The sequence below is a fragment of the Zingiber officinale genome, chromosome 9A, assembly GCF_018446385.1.
Source record: "Zingiber officinale cultivar Zhangliang chromosome 9A, Zo_v1.1, whole genome shotgun sequence".
In the NCBI taxonomy this organism is placed as follows: domain Eukaryota; kingdom Viridiplantae; phylum Streptophyta; class Magnoliopsida; order Zingiberales; family Zingiberaceae; genus Zingiber; species Zingiber officinale.
Window position 1 is genome coordinate 109,144,974 of NC_056002.1, and position 17,919 is coordinate 109,162,892.

Sequence of the window (17,919 nt, forward strand, 5' to 3'; positions counted from 1 at the left end):
AAGTCCTAGGTAGATTCATTGTTGGATCTCAAGGACTTGATAATGTTATGGGTTGCTTAAGACCCAAAAGTGATAGATTGAGTTTGAGATACCAATCTGGTCCCTCCAAGACCAAAAGGAGGTCAAGTGCTAAGGTGGCACATAACATTGGTAAGGGAGGAGTGACCAAGGATAAGGGAAAGTCATCCAAGGCCAATAAGAAGGAATATGCTAGGGTGACATATAATTATGGCAAGGATAAGGTGTCCAAGGTTAAGGACAAGAAAATTATCTAAAGACAATGTGTCTAAAGTTAAGAAGGTGAGTTTTGTTGGTCAAGTGTCACCCGAGGTGCACCGAAGTGGCCTAGCCATAGTAGATGAGTCACCTAGAGAGGTGGCTAAGACTAAGAGATCTAGGGGGAGCTTAAAGAGTCTTTAGGATATATAATATATCAAGAAGATCATGCTTGGGACTCAAAATGGGTCATCAAATGTATCAAAGTGGTTTAGAGACAGACTTGAGTCTCAAATCCAAGAAATTGACACAATTGGGTTGAGTATCATGCATGAAAATATGAAAAAGTTTCATATTGCATGAAAATGAGTTTTGTATGTATATATGTCATATAAACTGATATTAGGAATGCATTATGGTTTAGTATAGGCAGATACATAAAGAAGACGCCAAAATTAGGACTTTAGGTCAAAGTTCAATTGAGCCATTTAGCTAATTTTGAATTTTATGTTAATCTTAGGATCTGTGATAAATATATTTATATATATATTTTTCTCAAGTAGACATGGATAAAATAGAGCTCTCCATAAAATTTAAGATTTTTTGGAGGTCTGTAGAATTTTTGGTGCATTTCTGAAGTTGGGTCAGAAAGACTGATTTTTACAGGAATAGAGTACTAGTCGACTAGTACAGTTACCAGTCGACTGGTAATAGTAATTTTGAGCATAGAATGTCTCTATAAGCTCATTTTAATGATGACAGTCGATTGAGACTTATGGTAGTCGACTGATACGGTCTGAAAATATTTTTTAGCATTAGAAAATGACTAAAAGGGCGGTGAACATGTATGTAATTTTATGAGAGATTAATACATGATATTTATGATTATTAGAAGTCAAAGAGTTCAATAATTGAGATATTATTGGAGCTCTTTTTGATGTATGATAAAGGGAAAGAAGTTTAGGTTTAAGTGGGAAACTTACATACCTTTGCAAGAAATCCTAACTCAAGGGGGAGCTTAGGTGAAGGGGGAGCAATTACTCATTTATTTGCAAAGGGGGAGAAGTTTGCCTTTTGTAGGAGAGCTTAAGTGAAGGGGGAGCCTAGGATTAGGTTCCATGATTTATACATGTGTAAATTGTATGTTTATTTGTATTATTATTGCTATATTATTTCTCTAACTTAAACGGGTTGCCAAACATCGAAAAGGGGGAGGTTGTTGGAGCAATCTAGGTACCCTAGGTTTTTGATGTTTGGACAAAGTTTTAAGTTAAGTTTATTGTTGTATTTGATATGCATTGTGAGTGTGCAGGATACAGGTACAATAAGGAAAGTCCAAGGACGATCTTGACAAAGGAGGAAAGTCCAAGGATGAGTCTTGGCGGTGTAAGTCCAAGCATATAGTCTTGGCAACGTAAGTCCAATTGTGACTTGGTAATGGATGAAATCTTGGAGGCGCGACCTCTTGTCAAAGGAAGACCCGACAACAATGACAATATTAATGAAAGCTCCAGAAGGTAAGACATGAAGGATGGGGAGACATCCAAGGGATGCAAGGCTGATGGAGGAGGCTAGAAGGCTAGGTCTAGGTTGGTTGGGCGAGGACGAGTGCTGAGTGAATGTACTCGGGTCGGGGGTTAAATCCTAGGATTAGGTTTTACTGTAGCGTTACTGTAGCATTACTATAGTAGTACTGTAGCAGTCGACTGATGTTTTCATCATACGACTGGTGCGGTCGATTAGACAGTCGACTGGGAGTGAAGAGAATGCTTCTGTTCATTCAGTTAGTGTGGAGCAGTCGACTGATGGAAGTAGCAGTCGACTGGTATCGAGCAGTTAGATTGTAACGGTTGAATCTCCACAAGGGGCAGTCAACTGATGGTTTTGGCAGTCTACTGATATGCAAGGTTTTCCAACTCGTGACCTATATAACCAAGCATTGAAAGCTTGGTTAAGGTTGACGAAATAAACTTGGTTAAAGCCTATTAGAGTCTCTCAAGCCCTCGTGTGATTGGTGTACTTGTATTCAAGTGTTTGTGGTGAGGTTTCTCCATCGACAAGGAGCTTGAGCTAACTGGAGGTTTTCCGGGGAGTCATCCACCGACGGATCGGGATCATCCACCTTACGGACAGTCGTGGAGTAGGAGTAAGTGATCTCCAAACCACGTTACATAAACGTGTTAGAGGTTTGATTGTCTTGGTTATTATCTCTAGGTTTATCATTCTATTTGTTAGATTTGTTTTTGTATTTTCGTTGTGCACTAACATTATAGGAAGCGATCGATTTGGGTGAGATGTTATTCACCCCCCCCCCCACTCTAGCAGAAGTCAAGGTCCCAACACCGACATCATATCTCAATCTTGGTTTTGATCCCGACATCTACCTTGTCTTGGGCCCAGGTTCCGAGATCATGTCTCAGTCTCAACTTTCGATCCTAACATATTCCCTAGCTTAACCTCTGGTCCTGACATCATCTCTATCTTTCCCCTAGTCCCTGCCACCCTCTCTCAGCATCGGATCTCGACATCTACTAAGTCTTGGTCTCAAATCCTAACTTTGTCTATTCTCAAGGTCACTTCGCATCAACATTATCTTTGTCACCCTCAAGATAGGTCTATGTTCTACACAAGCTTGCTGACAATGATTATGAATATTCTAGGACATATGACATCCGAAGAATAGAGAAATGATTATGAGGTTATCATATATGGTCTGGTCTCCTAAATGCCCTCTATTGACAGATGACACTAGATGAATGGGAGGTAACTAATAGCTGTCGGATCTAGTCTCCTCACCGCTCCTACAATGATGATATTCCAGTTGATGTGAAGATGCTCTTCTGACAACTATATAGATACTTATGAAGGTAATAACAAAGGATCCTCTAATTCTCAAAATCCTAAACTAGGTTCTCTCCTTCTTCTCTATCTTCTCTATTATTGACGGGTGGCTCATATTTGGATGAAGGCCAATGTGATGGATGTCATAGAAGAAAAATATGTTACAATTTTTTGTAATAAAATTTTGTTGTGATTTTATATAACAGAATTCTGTTACGATTTCTCATAACAGAATTCTGTTATGATTTTACCAGGTCTGGGGTTTATACACTATTTATAGGGATCATTTTAAATCTATTGTATAATCACAAGAATCATGGAATATGATTCAATTGTGTAGAGAGAATTCCAATAAAGTTTCGACCGTTTTTATGGAGTAGGCACGTTACTGACCATGGTAACTCTTCTTCTTCTTCTCCTCCTTCCTTATGTTTGCTCCTTTTGTGCGTCTTTGTTTTGTTGCTCCGCGCGATCTCTTTCTCTCTTCCTCTTCTTCCGCATTAGAGGTTGAGAGGTGTTGACCTCTCTTTGCGCAATAATTGGTATCGAAGCTATAAGTTTTAACATATTTCTTCAATATGTTGGAGATGACTTCTATGAAGTTTGATATGGTGAAATTTGACAGAACCAAAAACTTCGGATTATGGCAGAGAAGAGTCAAAGACTAGTTGCAACAAGGCATAATGAAGGCACTAAGAGAAAGGAAACCAGAAAGCATGGAGAGATTATATTAGGAGAACTTCAAGCGAAGGCAGTGACAACAATCAAGCTTTGCTTGACAAATGATGTGATGTACCATGTCATGGATGAGGAGTCACCGGTGGCAGTTTAGTAAAAGCTAGAAAGCCAGTACATATCAAAATCATTAACAAACAAGTTGTATCTGAAGTAGAAATTATTCAGGTTAAAGATGACAGAAGGAACCAATCTGAGCCAACATATCAATGTATTCAACCAGATTGTGAGTGATTTGAAGTGGGTTGATGTGAAGATCGAAGATGAAGACAAGGCGATGATATTGTTGAATTCTCTACCTTCATCTCCTACGTACAAGAATTTGGTTACTACTTTGATGTGGAGTAAGAAAACTCTCAAATTAGAGGAGATCATAGGTGCATTGCTAGGTTTTCACCAAAGGAAGAAAATAAGCGATGAAGTTTCTCAGGGAGAACGACTTGTGATAAATAGCAACCAAGAGCGTGTTAAGAGTAAATCTCGATATGAATCGGGTAACAACAACAAGATTGGTTCTAAGTTGAGAAGGAAGAAGGTGATCACGTGCTACAAGTGTGGAGGTAAAGGTCATATCAAGAGAGATTTGTAGGATCGAGAAGCGCTAGAGGGGGTGAATAACGCTTGTGGCTTTTTCACTCGTTTCGGAAAGCACAGAGTAACACAGTAGAAATAAGAAATAAAGTGGAAGCAAAAACAAGCACTAACACTTTTCTTTTACTTGGTTCGGAGCCTGTGGTGACTCCTACTCCAAACTCACACTCGTTGAGTGTTTACTTTGGGCAATTCACTATTAATCCAGAAATTACAAGTATAATAATTGAAAGTATACCGACAACTATGAATAAGGAATTTCAGACTTTTGGTTGTCGGAGCTGTGTTATAGCTTTGCCGAATCGTCTTTTGAGCAATGCGCAGTAGAAATATTTCGAAGAACAAGTGTATTTCAGCACCTACTCGAGACTGGCTTAAATAGCCTACTGAAGGTGCCTTCAGCCTCTATGGAAGGGGCCTCCAGCAGGGATTTTTATCCCTTCTGCGTCAGAGACTAGGGGTGAGCAGTCAATCCGCCAAACCGACCAACCCGCTTATACCGACCCGAACCGAACCGAAAAAAATAATCCGCCGGATATAGGGCTGGATATAGGGTCCTAATATTGCATTATCTGATCTAGTAGGGTCGGATAGTTTTTTATCCCAATAACCGAACCAACCCGATCCGATCACCCCTACTTGTAGCAACTAATGTTGATAAGTTGTTACACGTTGTAGTAACTACTGCCGATAAGCTGCTACACGTTGTAATAGTTATTTCCGATTAACTGCTATAACGTGTAATGAGTAATGTCTATTATCATTTTAAAAAATTTTATTTTTTTTGTTATATTTATATTTATATTTTATATTTCATTGGATATAGGGTCGGATATCCAAATAACTGACAACCCGTCGGATATCTGAAACATAAGAACCACCGGATATAGGGTCGGATGTAGGTCCTGATTTTGCATTATCTGATCTAGTAGGGCCGGATAATTTTTTACCCCAATAACTGAACCAACCCGATCCGTGATCACCCCTATCAGAGACGATAGCTTTCGAAGCCTGCGCTATTTATCCATCTGAAGGTGCCTTCAAGCTCAATGGAAGGCACCTTCCATCTAGTATACAAGGCACCTTTAATCTCCTTCAAGGCGCCTTCTGCCATGCTTCTTGCGCAGCTGCAGCCAGGATGCCTAAGGCACCTCGGACACTGTTTATTTGAACTTTTTAAGTCCTTTTTGCTCTCTGCAAGATACGTTAGTCCAAAATACCAAACATACCCTACAAAACAGAGTTATGACAATCAAATATGAATAAATATAAGTGATCGACAGTCTCCGGACTATTTGGTTCTAACTTTGAGTTTTGCTGAAACTCTAGATCGAACCGACGCCACTGTTCCCTCTTCGGGGAACGTGTCCTCACCTACTATTCTTAGGAGAGTTTACCTGTTGTTAGACCGGTCCTCCAGACCGACTGAACTTTTGCTCAGCGTTCGAGTCTTCAAGACTTTTCTGCTGGACACCCGATCCCCGACCCATCCAGTCTTCCACCTGGTTTGCGACCACCAGGATTTTCACCTAGAGTTCCCGACTCTAGGATTTCGCCCAAAGTGTTTGACCCGCCAAGACTTTCCGCCTAGGGTTACCACCCCCTAGGACCTAGGGTTACCTCCCCCTAGGATTTTCTACCTACCTAACCGCAACTAGGACTTTCCATTACCTAGGGTTACCACCCCCTAGGACCTAGGGTTATCACCCCCTAAGACCTAGGGTTACCTCCCCCTAGGATTTTCCACCTGCCTAGAATCCACTAGGACTTTTACCTAAGTCAACTTAGGACTTTCCTACAAGCTCAATCAACCTTATTAGATCATAAGACAACTTAACTTTGGACCCTTTGACATAATTAAAACCCAGGTTCTATCGTCTAGTACTTCCTGCACCAACAATCTCCCCCTTTTTAATTATGGCAACCTGGTTCAAAGTTAAGTAAAATATAATAATAATTAAATGATTTTTAGCATGAGTATAAATACAATGAAAAAAGGGCAACCCGGTGTATGAAGCTCCTGTCATGCGGGGTCCCGAGGAAGGATCCATTATACGCAGTCTTACCCTACTTTTTCTAAGAGGTTGTTCCCAGGATTCAAACTCATAACCTTTTGGTCACATAGCAACAACTTTACCGTTGCGTCAAGCCTTCCCTTCCTATGAGTATAAATACAATGATTTGAAAAAAAAAAACTCCCTTATGCTCCCTCTTTCTCAGAAACTATGTTTAACTCTTAACTTTGACTTTTCTCTCCCCTTTTGACATAAATAAAAAATAAACTAAGTAGAGAGAAGGTTGTTTAACATATAAAGATAGTATAAAATAAATTTACTCTATTAAGCTCCCTTGAAGGGTATCACTTAGAAAAAAAACTTAGCTAATTTTAATTTTTGAAACTGTCTTAGTTTTTTAAAAAATAAATTATGTAAATTTTAACTTTGAAAATAATTGATTTGACAAACACTTATCTAAACTCTTTGAAAAAGACTTTGTCAAGTACTTAGCTTTCTGAAATTTTGATAAAAACTTGGCTTTAAAAAGACTTTGATAAAAACTTAGCTTTATAAAGGTTTAAAAAAAAACTTAGTTAAAAGTATTTTCATAAAAGCTTAGCTTTTAAAAATATTTTGATAAACACTTAGCTTTAAAAATGTTTTGATAAAAATACTTAGCTAAGTAAACGATTTCTTTGAAAAATACTTAAAAATACTTTATCAAATACTTAGTTTTTATCTTTTCAAAAATAATTTATTTTTCTTTTCAGAAATAGTTTAAAAAATTGAACTTCCTCTTTCAGAAGTATCTTGAACTTTTGAAAAATAATACTTTAACAAAATAAAAATTAATATCTTAACCTTTCTTTCACTCCCCTTTAATTAATGCCAAAAATGTTTGAGGATCCTAGAGTCCAAGCATGTAAATCAAAAACATGAAAGTTATTTATTTTCCTGATTTTTCATCTCATATATTATAGGTTATCAAGCATGTCCAGCTTATGAGTTTGTGTGAGATGGAGTTAAGTTAATCTTGAAGTTGATTTTATCTATGATGATATTAAAAAATATTTCAAAAAAATAATTTAAGTTAAATTTGTATTTCAAAAATATTAAATTTTGAATTTCAGAATATTTAGGTTTGAATTTTATAATTTTAAATAAATTAATTAATTAAGATTAATTATATTTTTGAAAATTGATCATAATTTGAAAAGTAATGATCCTTTAAGATTTTGAAAATCTAAAACTTAATTATCTTTTAAAAATAATTAAGATTTTGAAAGTTAATTATGATTTTAAAATTAGTTATCCTTTGAAAATAATTAATATTTTAAAAATTTAAAAATTAATTATCATTTAAAAAGAAAATTAATTAGATTTTGAAATTAATTATGATTAATTAGATTTTGAAATTAATTAAGATTTTAAAATTAATTAGATTTCGAAATTAATTATGATTGATTAGATTTTGAAATTAATTATGATTTTAAAATTAATTATAATTTTAAAATTAATTAGATGATTTTAAAATTAATTATGCTTTTAAAATTAATTAATATTTAAAATTAATTATACATTTGAAATTAATTAAAGTGGCTTAGATTAATTATATTAAATTAATTTTAATTAAGTTAACTTAATTATGTTTAATTAATTTGGATTTAGTTAATTTTTTTTATTTTAAACCTAGATCTATCTCACGCTTTTCTAAATTTTTAATTAGGGAACCTTAACGGTCTTCTAAGATGGTTAATTTTACCTTCCATTTAAATTGATGAAGTCTAAGGATTGATTCACATTTGAATTAGGCTAAGGTTTAATAGTTAGTCAATTAAATATTCATTTTAATAATTGGCTTCTAGGTTGTGGCGAGACACTAGGCCTTCTTGGGTATAAAATCATCCATCACTTCTAGACAAAACCTTTTAACGAAATTGAATATTTGATTTCCTTTATGAAAATTCTAGGTTTAACTAGTCAAGTGTGAATCAAGCCTAAGTCCTTATTACTACAAGAAAACAAGGCTTCATAAACTAATTTTTAGAATGGAATTAAAATTCGTTTAAAATTTTAGTAAATCAAAAACGGATTTACTACGGAATTATTATTCTAGTGCACTTAAATGAAATAAAAAATATATCAAAAATATTTAAGATAGAATTCAAAATTTAAAACTAAAAATAAATTTTTATAATAAAAAATAAATACAAATTTAAAACTGAATCTAATATGAAATTTTATTTGTCGCAAATTCTGTTTATACAATTTTAAACCGAAATAAATTCAGTTTTTAATTTATATAAATTATAAAGAAAATTATTATTATTAGTATTTTATTTTATTTTAATAAATTAAAACCCTAACGCTAAATCCTTCTTTTGTTTTCATTTTTGTTTATCTCGCAGACTTCTTCTACTGTGTATCTCCCCGACTTCATGTGTCTCGTCGACTTCTTTTGCTACTCTCTCTAAGAAGAAAATCCATAATTTCTTCTTCTGTGACTGTCATGCTGCACGTCCTTGCTCCTGTCGACATCCATTGCCACATACGCGTGTACGACCAAATAATCTCTTGAGTCAGCAGTCACCTTGGACGCGCGAGCGACCGACCGCCCCCTTAGCAGCGCACCCGACCAAATGGCGCGACGGTCGCTACATGGGCCGTTGTCTCGACATCCCTACCTTGGTTGTGGCTGCCTTGCCTTTGACGTGGCTGCCAACAGCATCCCTGCCTTTGACAGCTGCTACCCTTCCTTGGCCACGATGGTTGCTATTTGGGCCGCTGCCGCGGCATCCTGCCGTGGCCATGGCTGCTAGTAGTAGCCCTGCCTTTGGCAGCTGCTGCTCTTCCTTGGTCGTGGTTATCTATCATATCTATCGCAATAAGCATGCTTTTGAAAGGGGTGAAAGTAATGTAGAAACAGTTGGTTACCAGATTCATTTAGAAGCAAAATCTTCTACGCAAAACATGTCTACTGTTTGTACAACAGGAGTCTTACTCTGAAGGATGGCACTTCCTATCAATCATAAATGGATTCTTATCTTACATCTAGAATTTATTTTCATTTTAAGCTTCCAAGCATGTTCTCCAGTTAAGTAAATATTTCAGTAGCCTTGCAAGTTCTCACTTTAGAAATTCATTTAATTGTCAAAAGTAGAACATTTATCAAAATAATTTAGATGACTAACCCAAGATCAGATTCTACATATTCTTCTTAATTTAGTTTATTTGACCAATGCCAATATTGCAGAACGTACATATGAGTAATATCTATTTATCTAGCTTTGTGTCAGCATGTGGGAAATGTTGTTTTACAGACTGCATTATGCTTGCCATCATATAGAGAAGTTTTTCATGTTTTCTTCTATTGGTGTTACCGTGTTACATATCAAAATGTGATAGATGGAAACCAATGTAGAATTTTGTTTTACAATTTTTGTACGAATTTGAATTTTTATAAAATTCGGTGGTCGGTTTAGTCGATATGAAAAATGCTAATCTCTAATAATATTTTTTTTAGTTTTAGATGGAGTTAGAAAGCTTTCAGAGAACAAGTGATTTAGGCAATTCATTCTTGTTTAGCCATCTAGATATCTCAAGTCTCAAATTTTCATTTGAAATCTACTATGTTGCAATTTATTTCTTAAATCAGGACAAATTTGGGAGAGTTAAGAACCTGATGGAGCTTTGGAGGTTAGTTTTTGTTGTATGATAACTTTAAGAACGTAGATCTTCATCAAAATTACCTACTAGCATGTCAGTTTTGGATTTTTCTTTTTTACATTGTCTATGTATTTTGCTTCTTGGTCTTTGACATGAAAACATGTGGTTTACATAGAACATGATTCTCCAAGTAGGTTGCATTAAGTATGTTTACTGTTAGTCTCTTTTGCTGAATTTTATTTGATGTTAACTGTAGAAATTTTTTGTTTGTTGTTTATGCCAGGATAGTTCTATAGAAATTGTGTTTGCTGAATTTTATTTGTTATTTATTGCAGTTCTCTTTTATTGAATTTTATTTATTGTTTACTATAGGAATTGTTTTTTATTGTTTACTGCAGGAAAGTCCTACAAGAATTTTTGTTTGCTGAATTTTGTTTGTTGTTTATTGCAATTCTCTTTTGCTGAATTTTTTCTTGTATCTTTTACTGAAATCTTTTGCTAAATTTTTTATTTATGTGATGCAGATGTCAAAAAGAGGGACGAAGGATATTGGTTCCAACAAAGAAAGATCAAGGGGGAGAAGATGATAGAGATGATAATCTCTTACAATACAAGATGAGTATGTATATTTAATTCTTATTAATGGTATACAATTTGAAGAAACCATTTGGTGACATAATATTTACTTTAATGATGATGTATGTAGGCAACATGATACCATGCTTGAACTTGCCAATATGCTAAATGAAACACAGGTACGCAAATTTTATCTTGATGATGTATTTAGTAAATGACATACATTATATGTATTTATTTGTCTAGGATGTTGAGGGAAGATAAATTTTATAAAATGAGATGATCAATGATGCTCAATACGAAGAAGGTGTAGTTCATCAGTAGTTTAACTATGATGAACTAATTAAGGGTGATGAACAAACTAAAATAAATACGACTATGAATAAGTAAGTCATATGATCTTTAAATTTAATAAGTTTGGTGTCTATTTTGTAATAAATTATTTTTCTTGTTATAATATTTTTAATTTTATTGTCTTTAGATTTGTTGAAATTGAGGTTCCTCATGAAATTACAAATGATATCAAAGAAAGACTAAAGGAACGTGAGCAATGTGGAAAAAGGTGTCTAATGATATTAAGGATTTGCTTTGGGAAGATTTCAAGGTAAGTAATATATTTTAAATTCTGAAAAAATAATCTCATGTTGTATGAATTAATTCACTGTTGATATTATTTATAAATATTGATTATCTATTGGATTTGATGCAGTTGAGATATAAATGGGATAATTTTACTGATGAAGAAATGAAGAAGGTATGGAATGAAAATACAAGTGAGACATACAGAGCAACAATTCATTTGGCTAAGAAAACAACATCATCATCGACATAAGAAGATTTAGGAAGGGAACTAAACATATTAGATATGATAGATAGGGGACCTGAATGGTTGGAGGCTAATATATTGAATGATTGTATATATAAATTAAAGATGAAATTTATATATGAATTTATAAACATTATTGTAGACAGATTTATAAATAGATTAAAATTATATTTATCATATAAATTGAGACAAAATAATGATAGATTTAAAACAAAATCTTAGACGAAATATATATACAAATTTATAAACAAGATTGTAAACAGATTCATAAATAAATTAAAATTATATTTATTATATAATTTGAGTCAAACTTATAATGGATTTAAAATAAAATTAGAGATAGAATTTGTATTCGAAACTAATTTTATTTGGTCAAATTAAAAACAGATTTATAAATGATTTTTCAATTTGTTTATGAATTAGAGACGAAATAGTTCCGTTTCAAAATTAGCTATGGGGCTTTCAATAACGAAATTTTGAGACAGAACATTTTGTTTCAAACATTCTTTAGAGATAGAAAAATAGCTTTCAGAAACAAATTTTTCGTCTCTGAAGCCCTGTTTTCTTGTAGTGTTATATCTATCCTAATCTAATCATGAATAATAGAAAGCATAAAGCATACATAAAATAAATTTATCTAATAAATATAGTCTTTCTATTGGCTCCCTCTGGATCATAGCCTCGATAGGGCCTATCAAGGTAATGGATTTGATCCTTGGGGATCCAATATTATCCAAGTCCAACTTGATTAATCAAGTTAGACTTGGGGACCCATGCTTGGAATATTCTCCTATTTGTTTGATTCACAAGTGATAAATAGGATTTCAATTTTTTCTTAACATTGTGTTTAAGTCCAGATCAATTGTATACAACTCTTTATTTTTCAAGAATCATATCAAGATTCTTAGAACCCAAAGTGTACCGTTCCAATATATCCTTCAGTTCCTTGACTTGACTTTTTAGATTTGTATTTTCTTTCTCAAGTTTTTGGACTTGAGTTGAAGTTCCAATCTGAACCAATTTTGTCAAGGAGCTTGGGATAGTCACTTCCCTGAGGGCTTTGACCTCCTCTTGGAGTGACTTGACCTGGAGGTTGGACTTGGCTAACTTTCTTGACAGGTAAGAAATCAAGTTATGCGATCTAATTAAAGAGATACTTACATTGGTTTGGGAACCTTCTGAACCAAATACGGATCTATGGATTTGCTCAAACTCAGCTTCTGATTCTATCTCGGACTCGGATTTGATGACTTGCTCTCGGGCCGGAAGTGCGAGAAAACTTGTTTGTTTGACATCTTCATTGGAGTCTTCTGATGATGATTCATCTCATGTTGCTTGTAATGCCTTCTTTCTTTATTGCTTCTTCACTTCCTTCTGATTTGGACAATTCTCCTTGATGTGCCCCTTCATGTTGCAGCCATAGCAGGTGAATTCAAACTTCATTTTAGAGCTTGTGCTTGGTTGCGTCGTCTTTGGCTGAATCACCTTTTTGATTTCCCATTTTGTGAAGCCCTTCTTTTTCTTGTATAATTTTCATACAAGGTTGGTGAGTTCGACAGTGATCTCATCGTCGTCCTCTGAGTCTGACTCGTCTTCAGGTTCGGGTTCAGTTCAATGCTTAACTTTTGGTTCCTTTGTTATGTTTGTACCTGCAACAAGAGCAATACTTTTCTCGACCAAAGGTGTATTAGTCTGTTCATGTAATTCGAATTCAGAAAATAATTTGTCTAACTTAATTAAGGAAAGATCCTTGGAAACTTTGTAAGCATCTACCATGGATGCCCACAATGTGTTCCTCGAAAATGCATTGGGTGTATACCTGATGGCATTGCGATTTTTCACCTTTTGTCCAATTGCGTGGAGACCGTTGAGGAGGTCTTGAATATGTGCATGAAGTTGGCTAGCAGATTCACTTTCTTGCATTTTTATATTATAAAATTTATTTAAAATTAGATCTCTTTTACTTACCTTAGTATCAGAGGTCCCTTCGTACATCTCGATTAGTTTCTCCCACAAGTCTTTGGCGCTTGAGAAAGGGCCTACTCAGATTAGCTCCTCTTTTGTTAATCCACATTGGAGAGTGCATGTTACCTTGGCATCAGCCTCGATCTTCTTCATCAGATTTGTGTCTTAGTTCTCGCATGACACTGGTTTTCTAGTGCTGTTGAGAGGGAGCACGAGGCCGGTTTGGATAATTATCCACATCTCAACTTGCGTCTTGAGGTGGTACTCCATTCGGCTCTTCTAGTAGCTGAAGTCTTCGTCAGAGAAGAGGGGAGGGCGTATAGTGCTATACCCTTCTTAGTGGGCCATTTAGGAAAAGTCTCTTGCAAAGAAAAATGATAAAACTTATTCCAAGACTTAGCCTTCGATTAATAGTGTTGGAGAAGATAAAATAAGAGTGTTTCACGAATTTTGAGAAAAACTAATTGATCCTGTCCGAATCGCTGAATCAACGGACACTAGGCACGTGGCGCTCTCCGCGTTGCTGACGTAGATCCCCAACCGATCGTATGGTCCTCCGGCGAACCTGCAGGGAAGTTGGGCCGGGAAGGGGTTCCCGACTTCCCGGCGACGACCCTCCGATGCTCAAGTCAGGCAAGCGGACAACAAAGAAGTGGCTCCAAAAATCGTAGAATGCGTACCTCCGGTGATGTGTGAGGCCTCTTATATAGAGCTGGAAAGGGGCTCACACACACATATCGAGGTGAATACGTGTCCTCAGCCCATACCTCAATATGGGCTTGTCAGAAAAGCTTACCTGACCCCTTACTGCTACAGTCCGAGCACGTCTCTGATGGGACAGCGGAACCCTGTCATAAGATCCTATGTATGGTTCGCTCGTTGGCCATATCCGCTGTCAGAGGATGTTTCCTGGTCCTGTTCTCTTCTTACTCCATGCCGAGTGTCTGGCCGGTCGACAGTCCCCTTGCGTCCGGCCGGTCACACGTGCTGGTCCACTTAGGATATTCCCGGTAGTGTGCTCTGTGGAGACTGTTCGCAGCATTGCTATCTTATGTCTTCGGCCGAGTGGGTCATCCGCTCGGTCGTACAATCCTGTTCAACGAGCGTCGGAACCCTGACTTCTCGCCGGGTGCCTTTAACTCCGATGGAACCCCGTTCGGCCGACCGGTCTCCCCTTCTCCGGTCGGCCGTTCGGCCCTTTGACTTCCACGTGGCGTTGACTTCCCTCAGAGGGGGGGTCCCTGTTCTTACCGCCGGATCACTTACCTCCCCTTCAAGTCTAGTCGAAGGAGGCGATTAGTCCGACTGACTGGACCATCAGTTGGGCCGAGCGGCGTGTTGCAACTACCATCCGCCCGGATACCAGGGGCAGCCAAAACGCCAGTCAACGCCACCGTTACTCAGCATCTCTTTGAATTTTCCGCCAATCTCCATCATTAAGGTCTAGCACGCGCTCATTAAATGCGTTCCAATGGTTGAATGCCACGCGGCGACGCTGCCATCATCGTACGGCGGCGACGTGGTGTTCTGATGGGATCGAGGCGGTTCGAAATGAACGGCGCGATGAGTGCTCCGATTCTCGCGACCTGGATCCAACGGTGGAGGCCGCTCGGGTTTCACCCTATAAAAAGCTCCGTTTTCTCCCTTCGCCACACTCTTGCTCTTGCGTGCCTCCCAACTTCTTGCGTTCCAGCTTTCCGGCGATCTCCTTCCTCTGGTTTCGGCGATCTCCGGTGCTCTTTCTTCGATCCTCCTCTTCGTTGCAAGGTGTAACGCCCGAAAATTCTAAAAACTATTTTATAATTATTCTATGATTTTTCTGGAATTTTAGATATTTTCCCAGAATTTTCCGAGTATCGGAAGTAGCAAAAATAAATAGAACCGCAAAATAGCTTAGGCGGGAATCGAACCCGAGACCTATGGTTTAGGGATAATGTTAGTAACCGGTTGAACCCAGTAGGGCCGTGCTGAAAGAAAGGAGAACCAAATATATTTATATTAGAGTTGGGTTCATTAAACCACTTAATATAAATAGGAAACTTAAAGAGGGTTTGGTTTATTTTAGATTTTGGTTCGGCAAAATCCCTCTCCACCGAAGCCCTCACGCCAACTCTTCTCCCCTTCCTCCTTCTTTCGGCGCCACACCAAGGAAACCCTAGGGTTCCCTCCCTAGGGCCCCAAGGATATTCTCCGGCGGCGATTTTAGCAAGAGGACGTTCCCTTCGCGAGTAGAGCACGCGAAGACGTGAGCGGATCGTTGAGAAGCTCATCTCCACCGGAATTCTAGCGAATAGAATCGTAAGAAATTACGAATAGGAGGTAAGAAACCCCTCACCTGCAGTATAATAGCTTCCGATTGAGTTTTTATGCTTTAGTTAGGATGTATACAGATTTTTATCGATATCTAGGGTGTATTTAACTCTCTTCGCAGATTAGGGGTTTAGTTGAGCACCTCTAGATAGGCCGGGCATGTCTTCCCTCTTCAGATAGGAGGTTGATGTTGTCGGGTGCCTAGAGGCGGTCTCCCTAATAGAGAGGAGAGTTAGGGCACACTAAGTGTTCGATAAAATAGCTAGTTTAGTAAAAATGCACTATATGCATCTTTAACAGCTCAGTTAGATACGTTAGAAGTATCTATTCAGTATTCTCAGTTTATTACAGCTTATATGGATCAGATATCCAATGGGTGGGCTCCCACAGTCGCCTCTAGGTTTAGATAACCTAGCTCTAGGTTCAGATAACCTAGAAATAATAGAATAAGCAAGTATTAGCTATTTCAGTATTTTATTTTCAGTGGCACTGTACTGGATCAGATATCCATTGGGTTGGACTCCCACAGTCGTCCCTAGGTTTAGATAACCTAGTTAACCCTACTAAATTCGGGACTTGCAAACCCGGGTCTAGTTAGGGATGCGCGATAGCAAGTACAGTTGCCGGGCCCAAACAGCATGATTATGTATTTTCACTTATTATGAATTAGTTTTCAAAACTCAAAATTAGTTATGTTAGCTGAGTTGAATTCAGTATCAGTTAGTTTCAGCTTAGCTCATTATATGTTCAGCCCAGTTTTTCTATGATTTGGGTATGATAGCTCTATGTTCAGTTCATGTTCACATGCTTTAGTTGATAGTATGCCATGGCTAGTTTTGATTGCTGTGTATTGTATGATATATGCCATGATTGTGTGCTTATATGCCATGCCATGCTTAGTTTACTCGGTATATTCAGCATATGTTTTAAACAGCATGATTTTAAATCATATTTGCATCGTTGCATGTTTTTGTGAGGTAGATGGTTTCTTACTAAGCTTTTTAGCTTATAGATACTACTTTTCTTATACTGCAGATAAAGGTAAAGGAAAAGTGGACCAGTAGCGGAGGCTGGAGGTCAATGCAGATCAAGATGTGTGTGGCAGGAACTGGAATAAAAGATCCTCTAGGGATTTGCACCTACTATAGCATTTTACAGTTCATTAGTTTAGTTTTCGTGGTTTATGCACTTTTGAAATGCTAGAATGTTTAACTCATGGAAGATTGGTTTAAGTTGTTAGTAATTATGTTAGAATACTAGTTTTTATGTCATCAGTATGTTCCTCATGTAGTGTATAACTCATATGTGAGATTTTAGCACGAACAAGTGCTGAAATCAGAGTTCAGGGCTGAAATCAGAACTCTGATCGGTCTCCAGACCGATCAGGGCCTGGGCAGTGTCACTGGATCGGTCAGCCGACCGATCCAGACAGATACAGTAGGCTACTGTATCCTCCTGGATCGGTCAGCCGACCGATCCAGCACGATACAGTAGTGTTCCAGAGAGTTTCGGGTGCCTGGATCGGTCTGCCGACCGATCCAGTTAGGAACAGAACGACTGCAGCTCCGATCGATCTGTGGATCGATCGGTAGGTTCGATAGGTAGTTGGGAAGTTTAGTTTATAGTCCCTAGCTCAGTTGGGATGTCCAGTTTCCCTCCCCTAGCATGTGTACAACTCTTAGGTACACCTAGAACATTCAGATTAGTTTTTCAAAGATAATAGTTAGCAAAATTTTAATTAGCCCAGCTTTCCGCACAGTATAGTTTAGCATTAACTGTAGCGATTCGTCTTACAGCCTAGTACCCAGAAGGTGGGTCGTAGCCAGAGTGGTATCAGAGCAGTATTCCATACTTCCTACACACACATCAGCATTGTACCTGCACCTTTCAAGTAAGGATACCTCTACTCTCTTTATTGTTTCTTGCTTTCTAGTTACAGTTCATGTTTATATGCCTATTGCCTGTTAGTCTGTGCTAGTCTTTTAACATGATATCAGTAGTTATATAACTGCAATTACCTTAGTTATGTTATGTTCTCTATGTCGTTAGAAATGACACGAGGACGCCCAGCTAGAAGGGCACTAGCTACTGAGCCCCAGCAAGAGGCAGGCAGTTCAGTGCCTCCTCTTGACCTTACAGCATTAGTGGCTCAGATAGCTGAACATCAACAAGAAATAGCCACCTTAAAGGCTAACC